This window comes from Varroa destructor, unplaced genomic scaffold, assembly GCF_002443255.2.
Source record: "Varroa destructor unplaced genomic scaffold, Vdes_3.0 BEIS01000001.1, whole genome shotgun sequence".
NCBI lineage: Eukaryota > Metazoa > Arthropoda > Arachnida > Mesostigmata > Varroidae > Varroa > Varroa destructor.
The window spans coordinates 24,406,077-24,418,130 of NW_019211454.1; the positions used below are offsets into that span (position 1 = coordinate 24,406,077).

Genomic DNA, 12,054 nt, shown 5'->3' on the forward strand with positions numbered 1-12,054 from the left:
TTCCAGTTCCTTTTTTAACAATTACCAGAAATATATGAGAGAAACATATAACAGACAACATTAATCCTAGCAGTTATGTCCCAGTGAAAGCTTTTGTGGTGGTGGAAGTTTTAAGCAGACAGCCCTACTGATACGCCGAAGCTCTTACCGCATTAATTATTATAACTACGTTTATAGATAATTTATTTTCAACTATAGGCAGTTGCAATAGTTACACGACTAGACAGAAATTCTATAAATTTCAGTTGCTTAAAGCAGTTCGACCTATGCCTTAAGAAATACTGCATGTTGGATTCCTTTGGGACCTTGTTCAACCTAAGGCATTAAAGTATGACAGTAAATACAATATTATTATTTGCGTACAACATAACCTTAAAGTAGGATGATCCTGCTTTACCGAAGATGATGCGTCGACAAAACGATAGGGAGACAGGGGCAACTTCATCTGAATAAATTTTTAATGTTCAGATGGTCTAAAGTGATAGGGTTCCTATCAAGATCGATGTTCGATGTTTAGAGCAGCGACGTAACACGGACCTGTATCTAGAGATACAATGAAGACAACAGAGATAACAAAAAAGAATTCTAATATAATAATAAATAGGCAACTTACCATTTTAGAGCAAGACCTCATACGCGGAAAACATTTATTTTTGTTTTTGAAAGTATCCAGGTCGTCCCTCCGTTACAGATTGGAGAATAACGATCAGCCTAGCCCAGAACCATTTAACGACGTCAAAAACTCGGAACGCCGGAAAATCTGTTGTAAGACTTCTGATATATTATTTTAAAGTTCATATTGGCGTCACTCTGGACCATATCAGAATACTGGTTGATCATTAGTTAAATTAGGTGTAATTCTGAACATCTCTTATAGGGAAAAAGGTTAGTTGTTGATAACCTTGTTGATAATATGATTATGACATAAAAAGAAAGATATCTTAATGAGAAAAGTAAACTAAACAATTAATATATGCATAAATCTAAAGAGAATTTACAAAAAAAACGTGGCTGCGCACCAGCTCAAAATATATTACATTAGTGCATTTGGGTGTGTTCGTGTGTCTTTTCAAGGGCCTGATGCGGTCTACCTAGTAGTAGATGGATATGCTGACGTGTATGTTGGACTACGTATGACTGGAGTACAGAGGATTGGGTGACCATAGGACACTGGCGGCAAATGTAGGCAGAGTGGATTTGCATGAGCATATTGCAAGGATTTGTCCGTAAAGCAAGTCCAGAATCTGTTCATCCAGTTGTCAACCGGATATATATTCCTGGAAGAATTGACGAAAGCCGAAAAGCTCTGCCTGAAGCGTTTCTACTCGTCTCTACGCTTCCGGTTTCGTCTTTGTCTGCAATGGGTTACAAGCTACTCACATTGCATCGGCCACGGTGGAGACAAAATAGACCAGTTTTCTGTATCGCACTACCTATGTCGTAATGCTCTAGCTCTAGGAAATCCCTGCCGCGAAGTCTCAGCTAGATTCGTTATGTCAAGGCATGGAAGAGGAACGAAAAATATGAAAATGAATACCGCCGTCTTTGCCAACGGATACTCTCGGGGCTAAAAGCCATTACATTTTTTAACAGTTGGCTATGCTTCTAACTAAGAAGGTGGAACTAAGACGGTACGCATGCTTTCTCAACGCAGCAAGTGAAAAGAAGAAACCCGTTAGTTGGAGAGGCCTGCCATTTTAATCGTTGTCGACGCCAATGAGGCATGAAAGCAAAACAACTTCCTTGTAATCAGCATACCGATTAGCACTATGTAGAAATGGTTTCCCGCAGGCATCTATCCTTACACATTCCTTCCTTTCGATTTTTTTCATTCCCACAATTCTTTCTGTTATTCTTCAGTGTTGAAAACCCAATAATGGAGGTAGTTCCAGATGCAAAAAACGGCCTTGAAACAATCGTCCATTGTAGTCGTCGGGGGTGCAAGGTGGCATTATAGAACGAAAAAGCAATACAAAGACCTCAGCGACAACAAGGACCTGTAACGACAGTAGAAAAAGTCGGAAAATAGAACGATCTAACCGATGGTTTTTGAATTCAGCCCGGACAACAAGTTTTGATACTCAACACATAGCCATGAAAAAGACGCAGCTCATTCGACCACGATGGCCGCTGGGTCCTAAGCGTTTACCAAAAGGTTTTGCTTAGCTAAGTTTGCTGTTAAGGTTTCAATCGCTTTTATTTTTTTTCTTGTCAATCCTCTGCGCATCACTCATCGGTGCCTTCGATCAAGCTTGCACCAAACCAGAAGCGCGCATTTACCGGCGACTTGCACGCTCAGGCTATTGAAGGGTGTGAAAGAGCTAAAATGACCTATTACTTGCATAGTCGTTCGTACGTCCTCTCTCTATCTATTATTTCTCTCCCTCTAATAAACACACATACAAAAATCCCCCCGAACACTTACTAAGGGCCTCTTGTGTACAGAGTCCGGAAGAAAGGGGATACACTCGCACCTCCGCTGACATTAATGTCCTGCCAGGCGGCGCCATGTGAACTCATTACGGGTTCGCAAGATTTCATTCTATTAGGCACACCCTCGGTAGCCTTGGTAGGCTTTCCGAGATCCGCAGCTACCATTTTGCCCTCACTCACGTGCACACACACATGAGCTCACAATGCAGTTTACATTTCCTTCCTTTCTTTTCTGCCTATAATCGTTTAGCAGTAGGGTGCCAGACCTCGTCAGCGACACCGCTTTTGGTTGCAGGCCGGTTGCCTAGTGCGGAATGCGTCGTTTGCGCTATTTTTGCATTGCCGTCAAGTCGCAAGGCATCGCCTATGCCAGTCGCCAACGTTTGCCTTCTGCGAGCTATCCACGCACACCGACTACAGGGACACTCGGGTGAGCATAAAATAGCGGCTATTGCGACAATGCCGACTTGAACGGTTTGCATGGTTCTTGTCTTCTCACAGTGCTACATATTGCATGGCAGAAACCAAGATTCTTGCCGGTGCGGAGCACCGGGAGGGACTCTAGTTGCAGTTGAAGCTGCAAAACTTATTTACGAAGCATTTATACCTTCACTATTGCCTAGGCCATGTGAAAACCAGCGGACGAGTCCGATTTGTGGCCGGTACCTGCTTGGCCACACATTTACCACATGGGACAAAGCTAACTGAATACATATGTATGCATAGTGACACGCTCACGAGCTGTCGACGGCGTTAGAACAATGGTAGCTGCCGCTGCAACCGTTCGCTCGCGATCTTTTGCACGCACGCGACAAAATGTAAGGAGACCTAGGAAAGCATTGTGTCGACACGCGCGCTCACTAATTTCACTAGTTTCATAGCTATATAGAACGATGCCGACTGTAAGAACCTGCTGCGAAAGTACTTGCTGGGGCGCTAGACCACTGAATGATCTAGCGTCGTCCACAACTACCCTGCAGCATTGGCGTCTTCGCATGTTCTGACGGCCATAGCCGCTTTACTATTTTACATACTAGAAATGCACTTTGCAGACGAGTACGTGCTTATTGTTGTACGACTTCTACACCTACTCGCGGTAGTACACGGCGCGAAGTTTCGCTCATCTGAGTGTAATGTTTAGGGCTGGCTAAGAACGTTGCCAGTAACTAGAATTACCTACGGCAAACTTTGAAAGTACCAGAGGAAAAGCAGTAGAAGTGTGCAGCCGGAAAGAGAATCAAATATGTTGACTCACGTGTCTTCTATGGGGACAGACAGAAAATGGGCATAGTGCGCAACAGTAGCAGGGCATGCACCAGAGACACCGTATGGACGCTTAGGTGTTTATGCGACTCCTCGTCTATTTACACTTTGCGCTACTGGTGAATCTAATCTCTAAACAATGACTCTTTCTGTAAGCACAAACGAGAGTTGAAGTGGTAGAAAGAAGACGGACGGGAAAAGGTCGTATGGATCAATAGTGCTGGTAATGCTATTCTATAATATAATGTAATTGTTTCAGCAAAGATGTAAGGATAGTATCTAATTATCGTCCCTGCTTATGATGTCGGCCCTCTTTCATCTACAGTATACATCATCTACAGTCACTGGAACCTTCCTAACTATAAGAAAAGTTTTCTAAGAACTCGTCTGTTTTTTAAAGCAAAGCCAGCATGCTCTTCACTTTAGCGCCTTTGCTTTTCTTCGGTCGTACCGTTCTATTTGCCTAGGAAATCCGCGTGAGCGTCAAGTTTACCTTGTACTCGAATTATAGCCGCATTCTAGGCGTTTTTGGTCATTTTTTATAGTTTCCTCTTCGCTTTTTCTGCAATTTTTCTCCAGCTTTTCGGCCTCCTTGGGTACCTAGCTTTGCTCATATATGTTTACTGATCACAAGCACACTTTCTCGTATTCAGTCACACATTTGGCATCACTGGTTCAAGATACATCTTTAACAGTTTGATATTGCATCCGATATCAACAGGATGTATCAAAGATAAGTACTGTCTATCATCTACAAACTCTGCTCCAGGTCCTACCGCATCCGCTTCAGGTGCGTCTATTTAGTGTTTACAGCATTATAGAGTTACAATGGTGGCCATTTGAAAGAAAAACAGGCGGTGTATGTTCAAGATAGCCATTATAAGTTCATGATCTCCTGTCTCCCAGCGTCATTTACTTTAAATGAAAAGAATCTCATGCATAGATCCATTTACCCACCTATATAGGTCCACGTACAATGCACCGTTGTTAAATTGGCACGCTTAGCCAGATGTTCCTATATTACGATTAGGAGTACACTTTGCTTGGCTAAGAACTGTGTATTTTCTCTTACCATATACCCAATTCTGTGCGACTCTTATAACGCTTACGAACGGCGTTTTACGAACAATTTTGACCAAACCTATGTCTCACAAGCATCTAGAAGTTGCTGAGACCACTATCCTTATGCCTGGCTATGATTAGTTGTACATAATCGATTGAAGTGAATGTGACGTTAGGACGACTTTCGCCAATAATGGCCTATTGCACCGTAACCGTAGTGAAAAACAATAAGGAACAGGTTTACTTCTAACGACACTTTTTGAACATGAAGCGGAATCTTGAAACAAATCCTTTCGCATCAGTTTTTTAACGGTTTTTTTACCGTCTCTGACAGCATCCGAATTGTCGCCCGTCTAAGTAAGGCCCTTCTAAGTATATTTTTCTTGATTCTTAAAGGTGTGAGCTCTGATTCAAATGCTTCGTGTCGTGCTTGGCTGATGTCGCGATCACCAAATCGTAAGTCGTACGTTCAGGATGTATGGCGCTGTCTACAAAGATATTTTTCATTGAGCTGGGCCCTACAATCTACGTCAGCATGACATATCTTCTAGCTGTTATATTGGGTCCAATATTTAAGAACCCCAATCGACCTACTACAGGCAAAATGGCAGCATGTTTTCCCAAACAAATACGTGCGATAATTCATTTACATGGTACCGTCCTTTACAAATGTTTCGCTTGTGAAACCTTGACACACTCTAGAGGAACGCAGTCCATACATGAAGCATTATCTGGGTGGCTGTTCATGTTTTGCGGTTATTATTTCTTTGACCGATCTTAAAACAAAACCGTACCCGTGCCTAACGCTTGTGGCATTAGGTCACCTATCGAATCAGCAAATAGAACGTAGGGCAAAAAAGCCTCAGCCAACTTCCGTTTAGTCCGTATATGGAAAATCTCAGTGCAACGTATCTTGCCGAAAGCTGCAAGAAACTGATATAAAGTAACTATCATCAGGTTTTGAATACGGCACCCTGGGTATGATCTTTTTCTGACTTTTATCAGTTTCAACTGTCCAATTATCCAACTATAATTGCTTTAGTAATTTATTCACATTTCCATCATTTAATTCAGGTAACGATTAAATAATTTGTAGCATAAATTAAAAAATAGCAACGCATAGCCTTGATCAGATGTTCTTATCCGACTTATTTTAGAACTAAGAAGCCAAAAAGAAGTAAAGAACTAAAAACACAAAAGGCGTTTGATTTTAAATAAATATTTGAAGTACCGGAGTATCTGACATCTGACAAGAACAACACAATTAGCAAAAAGGCAGCTGGCCATTTGCGCGTCAGCTTCTAAGTATATTTTATGTTAATCGTGCACTGTCTTTTGGACACGGCCAGTCTCTTAAATCAGTGCCACAACGTTGAAAACATTTCATTTTGAAACCGGTTCTTCTATTCGACCTGCTGTTTGCTTCGGTTTTCTCCTTGAGTTCTTTTTTACCTTTCTGGAAGAAAAACCGAAACAAAAGTGTACGAAAGAAGAGAAATCAGATCAAGACTTTCGGCTTCCCGACTTTCGAAAGCAGAAGGCCCCAGCTAGCATCAACTGACTGCTGGCTACGATACGCGGCAGTACAAACCAATCTTCCTCATCCAGTCGAATTTACATTGCGCTCGTATCGGCTAGTGGCATTAATTCACTCTGTTGTGCCAGCCCGTCTCGCCAGCGGCAGCTGTTTTACTCCTCTCTGTTGCCTAGTCGCTACCACCCTGCCGCGGCCAGCAACGTTTCCCTTTGCTGGCAGCTACGCCCCCTCTTTTCTAGTGCGCACTACAATGCAGCTCTAATCTATGGCTCGATTGAGATATATTTCTAGCCCCTCCCCCCCCCCCTCCGGAAAATGACATAAAACAAAGCTAATGGCATTGGTAGCGGCTGCCATGGTGACTTCTACGATGACGACGATCAGAAACGCCAGCAGTAGCACAGCATGCACAGCACGAGTGCGCTGGGAGTACAAACGAGAACGGCACGAAGTGTAACGAAAAGATGAATATTTTCATGCACGCCTTTTATTCGCTTTCCGTCTTTTCATCTGACGCCTCCAACGCTTTCCCCTGCTCAGCCCTTTTGTGTTTGGCGTTCAGTTCGTGTACCCCACTCGATATCCATACCCCTCGTTTTCTCCCGCCCACCTCTAGTTAGAATAGGTTTAAAGCTACAAATTCTTTTTCATTGCCTTTTGCCAAGCATTTTGGATCGATTGTCCACCTCGCTTTTCGAAGTTCGGAAATACTTGTTTTCCTGCAAAACCGAATTGGTTATGGGTTGCCTTTTTTCTGTTCCTGCCACGAAGCCATTGCGGCCCATTTTATTTCAGACTATTTTTAGGACCCAACCCGAAGCAATTTTACGTTCTTCGAGAACTTCCTACGGTGCCACAACAGACGAGTCTGATTGTCCGGCTCACGGTAACAGCAAAATTTTGCATGCATCGTGTCCCTGTTCTGCTAGCCAAAAGGAAGCTGAGCCCAGGCCGCGACAGAGTAGTCCTATTGCGATAGATAATTCAGCCTCTGCTGAAGCCACACCAATGTTTCTCTCGCAGAGAAACAAGAGGCTCGGCAGACTAGAACGGGTTAATTCGCACCTGTTTATGTTTTTCGAAGGAATCGGGATGTCGCAACTTCTGATAACGAAGCAAAATTACTAGCGTGAGCATAGGATGAGATCTGTTAGGAAGTTGCAAGACGGTAATAAACAAAACAAAATTTACACCGAAACAGACAATACGATAAGGAAAAAGCAGCAAAGCAAAGTAGAAAGGGAATGCGTACGGTAGTAATGGAGCTCCTGGAATAGTATTGTTTGAAAAAGCTGTCCATAACTTTGGCCGGGCCCATTTGGGGCCGGCCCACTGCTGTCGGACGTAGGCAGACCTAGCCGTTCGGTGGACGTACAAACATTTATTAGGTCTTCCTTTCTGATGATTCAAAATAATACGAAAAAAAAAGAAGCAGTGAAACATACAGAAGATTGGAATAACTACTTTGAACGGGAAATATGAAAGAGTTCCCAGTATTTGCCATGCCAGTATGAGTCGAGGGAAAGGGTTTGTTCTACTAGACGTAGCGGACGTGGTCGATCCTTACAAGAAACCTTTCTGAAAACTGAATCTTCAAGTGAGTCCTTCTTGCGATTACGTCTAGAAAGATCTGGTTAAGCTCTATTACACCAGCGAAATCCTGTGATCGTACGGCGAAAAATCGCTTAATTTTCTATGCATTTATTCATGCAAACACATCCGTATGTTTCTGTCGTCACTATTAACAGCACCAATTAATTATGCGTCGTTAATATAAGTACAAATACACATATTACAGTCAACGTACGTAAAATGATCTCAATTCAAGCATACCGTAGTGTTGCAAGCATGTTCGAGGCGAACTGCATGAAAAGGACCTGCAATGCCAGTCCGATATCATAGATTAGGACGCCTACTCTGTACATTAAGGTTGCTATTAGAAAGAAAGTATTTCTTAGAATGCACCACTAACGCTAGGTGCTACCTCGTAAATAGACGTATAACGTACACTATTTGCTGATTGCCACTTTTTAGATACTGAATCACCGGCGGCTTTTACTTCCTCATGAAAAAAGATTCAGGCGAGTTAAATCAGTAAACTTTAGATATTCATTAATCAGTAGCACCATTTCATCGCCCAAAACTATTGAACTAAGTTTTCAAAATTATACTTTTGCACAAATGTTTTTTTTTTATAACATTTAAGAGAATTCAGTTTAACTTTAAAGTGAGCCAAGAATGGCTTAATCCTTTCAGAGCTCTTCTGTTCGAGATGCGGAAGTTTCGGGAACTTTATATTCGCTAAATAAGCCTCAAACGAAACACGTAAAAAGGTGTTCGTGAAAAAATGTAGAGATCAATTGTACTGGTCGAATGCTGTTAAACGAAATCAGTGTTTCAAGTAAACGATCAATAATTTTTTTCGCCCCGCACAAGGTCAAGTGGCAAAGTGACGTAGCTCTGCACAGTGGATGCCCTCTAGATTTTATAAATAATGGCAATGATTTCACGAATATTACGTCTAAATTTTCTCACCATTTCTATAGGATCTAAATCTACCTATCTATCTTTGCTACTGAATTCCTAATAAGTGATGGTGGAGAAACCGCTGCTGCTTTTAGTTATGGAGCGACAAAATAAATTTGTATTTGCTTTTGCCTATTACGTTCGCTAACATAACAAATGTTTTGAGGAGTGAAATGTCTGATCCGTGGGGCGGTCATTGCTTTAGTCGACCTGAGGTGACCGGTGAACTATTGGTAAGGGAGACATAAGTCTCTCTCACTTTGGGCCCGGCCGATCTGAGCTTTAGGCCACTTCAGCTCTGACATGTCAATAACTCCCAGTTTGCCTCCGGAGACTGGAGCTCGCGATCTTGTGTTTTCAAATCATAATACGGATACTGTCTTCATTGCATCATTGACTGAATAATCTCTGTATGCAATCAAATGCATACAGAGATTATTCAGTCATGTGTAGCCTCTTTCCAGTCAAATGGTAAGTGTCAAGTGCTCCGCCAGAGGAGGTTAGGAGAAACATAGATTCTAAAAATATTTTTGTGTGTTTTACTTTTTTCCTTTTTTTTTTTTTTTTTTTTATATATATATTTGGACATGACTCAGAAGGATGCGTGCAACAACCAACGTCGCCGATGGTGTTGTCCAAAATTAGCATCTGTTCGCAGCTGTCTCCGAGGTATACTATTAATACCAATACCGTAGGCAATTGATCCCGCAAGATATTTTTAACTGTTAATATAAATGAATGTGCGATTATCGATTTAGTGTGAGTTTGTAATGCAACTTCTACGGCGGAGTAAGAAATGTCCATGTAACATATAACTAGGACCTTTTCTAGGTCAAAGGCACATACTCAAGAAAAAAATCTCAGTAAAATAAGAATGAGGTAATTATGTCCCGTGTATCACGTACTTTGCCTGCAGCAGCATTATCAAACAGTAGCAGTAGAAATAAGCCTCTAAAATAAGCTATATATTTGTATTGTTACGGTCGAGGATTGCAACAGTAAACAGCTACTAGCTTGGATGTAACAAGGGTACAGGAGTTCTAGGCGCTAGTCGATATGGTGCCATTGTTTTGTTAACAGTAGTCCTTCATGAGTCGTTGGGGCGGAGGCTATTTAACCCACAGCCCACTGATACCTCTGTCAACAATTTGTCCAAGACTAAACTGTGTGTCGGAAACTCACGATTTGTCGACGAGCCACCAGGATTTTTGTACCGCAAGCGGGCCGAATTAGCACCTGTCTAACCATAACGATACACAGAAAATGATTGTTGCTGAAATAATATTCTTGCCATGGACAAAAGGCACTTTACCTTTTACACACGACGTTAACTGTCGTGACAATGATTATCAAGTCAGACTTATTTTCCGCTGGCGGTCAACCGCAATGATTATGATGTCAACTAGCAGAAACAATGAGTACAAAGACAGCATAAACAAATGAGCATTTGTTAAAAAAGAACCCAGTCCTGTTGTCGATGCTAATCAGATTTGTATAAGGTTCTTTGGAGATTACGGAAATTTGCTGTTGAAAACAAAGCCATAATTACCTTCCCTTAGCCGCTGCAGATGTGCCAGGTGTTTACGTCGTATATACGTCGTTTATACGTAGGGCATACGCTGTGGCCTGGATTCGAATTCAAGGTGGACGCATTCTGGTAATCGACCGTATGATGAAATATCTAATGATTGCAGTACCGAACGTAAAATTCAAAATAATTTGGCCGCTCAGCTTGTATAGAAGCAAGCTGAATTCGCTTCCTCACATATTTTGAACGCGCTGTCAATACTATTATGGTAGTTTCGACGATTCACACATCACTAAGCTTATGCCATCTATTGTGTGAAACAGAAACATATAATGTGACCATCTGATACTTGTACAGCTCAAATATTTAGATGATGAGGATGAATAAAACACTGAAAATGTAACAATTTATTGAAATCGACCAGATCAACCATAAGTAAAATATAGATAAAACATATGCTACTGCTGCTGCTAAGCCTCGTGCGTATCACTTATAAAGAGGCTCAGTAGCTTCGATTGTTTTGCGACACTTACCCTGTGAGCCTAAACCTGAATTATGGTCAAAACTACTCTTGTGTAGTAGAAAAGATATGTTAACGATCGCTGCAAACAAACATCAATTCAATATATAGTCTCAAAATATAATGCTCTTCAGCAGCTTAAGAGTGATGAAAGAAGAAGACACGATCAAACAAAGTTAGTGAAGAACTGCGAACCCTAGTAAAATTGATTTCAATCAGTTTCTCAATAAATACATTTTGCAAATCATATCTAGTTGGTCTTGGATTCGTATCTGTAGACGTAAAATAAACAAATACTCCTACCTGCTATAAGCACTACCTCGATGGATTATTATTTTTAACGTTAGAGAAGTCTTTAATTTTATTACTACCATTACATTCTGCCCTTTAACACGGGGCAGAGCCATCTGTAGATCGAATAAACCATACATGTACTTGAATATCGACAGTTATTAGTGTGGCATCGTGTCGAGGTACCCTCATATATATCTAACGCCATCTATAAAGAGCTCTATCCGCGCACCACACGCCGAGAGGCGATCACTGTTAAATATATCATATATAACTTCTATGCTCTAACATCTTAAACAAAATTCAAGTGGTAAGCGCCTTTCATTATTTACATAAGGCTTCCTAGGTGCTGCTTGTAAGACGAAGACAGCTGGATAGATGGTTTGCTCCCGAATGGGATTTTGTTCTTCTGTAGAGCGTGGCTCCACTCCGAAGAGGTTGATATCTTTTATTGATTTTCTCGATTACTACTTCTAATTTTTCGAAGGTCCGCATTGGCAAGTTATCTTTTCTAAGCTCTGCAAAATGCATTGTACAGCGCGGTATTTCGAATATTTTTTTTCCCTTTTAGATTTTTGAAAAGTAAAATTGCTATTTTTGCTGAAACGGCCGGTAGGGCTATCGAATATTAACCGTTTCAGCATACAATTTCTAGTTATCAGTTGAATTAACTTTTCAGGCAGCAGTTTCGGTTTCCCATTAGACATAACACTAATTGGGTTAATGGTTCATTATTAACAACGTATAAAACCACCTTGGCATAAGGTTTTTTGCCCTTCAATACTTTCAGCAGGTCAGGTTCTCTCGCATACGGTATGATGGAATTTGATACGTTTGAAGATTGACTTCTTAAAATAACTAGAGTTTTGGATTTTATTAAACAAGTTCGATATT

General features: G+C 41.2%; 1 long non-coding RNA gene across 3 annotated transcripts; it reads left to right on the forward strand.

The window, feature by feature from the left end:
- The first annotated feature begins 682 nt into the window (after positions 1 to 682).
- LOC147758419 (uncharacterized) lies at positions 683 to 11,118 on the forward strand. 3 transcript variants are annotated; one of them, XR_015318462.1, is made up of 3 exons: positions 683 to 765; positions 1,075 to 4,486; positions 5,155 to 11,118. It is a non-coding gene; the product is annotated as an uncharacterized LOC147758419 (long non-coding RNA). The 3 variants fall into 3 exon arrangements; XR_015318463.1 differs by having other exon boundaries at positions 1,075 to 2,863; XR_015318461.1 differs by having other exon boundaries at positions 1,075 to 11,118.
- The last annotated feature ends 936 nt before the right edge of the window (positions 11,119 to 12,054 follow it).